The following is a 2,863-nucleotide window of genomic DNA, read 5'->3' as shown; positions in this document are numbered from 1 at the left end:
TTTTTTGAATTTTTGAAAAAAATGTTATCCTCATTTTTCATCATTTTTGAACATGGGCTATAGCCCCTACCGTTCGGCATACTATAGCACGCCGTTTTTCATCATTTTTGAGGATTTGAAGAAAATTCAAAATTTCAAAAAACATGGGTTATAGCCCATCGTTTTTTGAATTTTTGAAAAAAATGTTATCCTCATTTTTCATCATTTTTGAACATGGGCTATAGCCCCTACCGTACGGCATACTACAGCACGCCATTTTTCATCATTTTTGAGGATTTGAAGAAATTTCAAAATTTCAAAAAAACATGGGTTATAGCCCATTGTTTTTTGAATTTTTGAAAAAAATGTTATCCTAATTTTTCCTCATTTTTGAACATGGGCTATAGCCCCTACCGTACGGCATACTATAGCACGCCGTTTTTCATCATTTTTGAGGATTTGAAGAAATTTCAAAATTTCAAAAAACATGGGTTATAGCCCATCGTTTTTTGAATTTTTGAAAAAAATGTTATCCTCATTTTTCATCATTTTTGAACATGGGCTATAGCCCCTACCGTACGGCATACTACAGCACGCCGTTTTTCATCATTTTTGAGGATTTGAAGAAATTTCAAAATTTCAAAAAAACATGGGTTATAGCCCATTGTTTTTTGAATTTTTGAAAAAAATGTTATCCTCATTTTTCCTCATTTTTGAACATGGGCTATAGCCCCTACCGTACGGCATACTATAGCACGCCGTTTTTCATCATTTTTGAGGATTTGAAGAAAATTCAAAATTTCAAAAAACATGGGTTATAGCCCATCGTTTTTTGAATTTTTGAAAAAAATGTTATCCTCATTTTTCATCATTTTTGAACATGGGCTATAGCCCCTACCGTACGGCATACTACAGCACGCCGTTTTTCATCATTTTTGAGGATTTGAAGAAATTTCAAAATTTCAAAAAAACATGGGTTATAGCCCATTGTTTTTGAATTTTTGAAAAAAATGTTATCCTCATTTTTCCTCATTTTTGAACATGGGCTATAGCCCCTACCGTACGGCATACTATAGCACGCCGTTTTTCATCATTTTTGAGGATTTGAAGAAAATTCAAAATTTCAAAAAACATGGGTTATAGCCCATCGTTTTTTGAATTTTTGAAAAAAAAATTATCCTCATTTTTCATCATTTTTGAACATGGGCTATAGCCCCTACCGTACGGCATACTACAGCACGCCGTTTTTCATCATTTTTGAGGATTTGAAGAAAATTCAAAATTTCAAAAAACATGGGTTATAGCCCATCGTTTTTTGAATTTTTGAAAAAAATGTTATCCTCATTTTTCATCATTTTTGAACATGGGCTATAGCCCCTACCGTACGGCATACTATAGCACGCCGTTTTTCATCATTTTTGAGGATTTGAAGAAAATTCAAAATTTCAAAAACATGGGTTATAGCCCATCGTTTTTTGAATTTTTGAAAAAAATGTTATCCTCATTTTTCATCATTTTTGAACATGGGCTATAGACCCTACCGTACGGCATACTATAGCACGCCGTTTTTCATCATTTTTGAGGATTTGAAGAAAATTCAAAATTTCAAAAAACATGGGTTATAGCCCATCGTTTTTTGAATTTTTGAAAAAAATGTTATCCTCATTTTTCATCATTTTTGAACATGGGCTATAGCTCCTACCGTACGGCATACTATAGCACGCCGTTTTTCATCATTTTTGAGGATTTGAAGAAAATTCAAAATTTCAAAAACATGGGTTATAGCCCATCGTTTTTTGAATTTTTGAAAAAAATGTTATCCTCATTTTTCATCATTTTTGAACATGGGCTATAGACCCTACCGTACGGCATACTATAGCACGCCGTTTTTCATCATTTTTGAGGATTTGAAGAAAATTCAAAATTTCAAAAAACATGGGTTATAGCCCATCGTTTTTTGAATTTTTGAAAAAAATGTTATCCTCATTTTTCATCATTTTTGAACATGGGCTATAGCCCCTACCGTACGGCATACTATAGCACGCCGTTTTTCATCATTTTTGAGGATTTGAAGAAAATTCAAAATTTCAAAAAACATGGGTTATAGCCCATCGTTTTTTGAATTTTTGAAAAAAATGTTATCCTCATTTTTCATCATTTTTGAACATGGGCTATAGCCCCTACCGTACGGCATACTATAGCACGCCGTTTTTCATCATTTTTGAGGATTTGAAGAAAATTCAAAATTTCAAAAAACATGGGTTATATAGCCCATCGTTTTTTGAATTTTTGAAAAAAATGTTATCCTCATTTTTCATCATTTTTGAACATGGGCTATAGCTCCTACCGTACGGCATACTATAGCACGCCGTTTTTCATCATTTTTGAGGATTTGAAGAAAATTCAAAATTTCAAAAAACATGGGTTATAGCCCATCGTTTTTTGAATTTTTGAAAAAAATGTTATCCTCATTTTTCATCATTTTTGAACATGGGCTATAGCCCCTACCGTACGGCATACTATAGCACGCCGTTTTTCATCATTTTTGAGGATTTGAAGAAAATTCAAAATTTCAAAAAACATGGGTTATAGCCCATCGTTTTTTGAATTTTTGAAAAAAATGTTATCCTCATTTTTCATCATTTTTGAACATGGGCTATAGCCCCTACCGTACGGCATACTATAGCACGCCGTTTTTCATCATTTTTGAGGATTTGAAGAAAATTCAAAATTTCAAAAAACATGGGTTATAGCCCATCGTTTTTTGAATTTTTGAAAAAAATGTTATCCTCATTTTTCATCATTTTTGAACATGGGCTATAGCCCCTACCGTACGGCATACTACAGCACGCCGTTTTTCATCATTTTTGAGGATTTGAAGAAA

This window comes from Protomyctophum bolini (assembly GCF_963924005.1).
Source record: "Protomyctophum bolini genome assembly, chromosome: 9".
NCBI lineage: Eukaryota > Metazoa > Chordata > Actinopteri > Myctophiformes > Myctophidae > Protomyctophum > Protomyctophum bolini.
The sequence above is the reverse complement of the archived record's forward strand: the minus strand, read 5'-3'. Positions refer to the sequence as shown.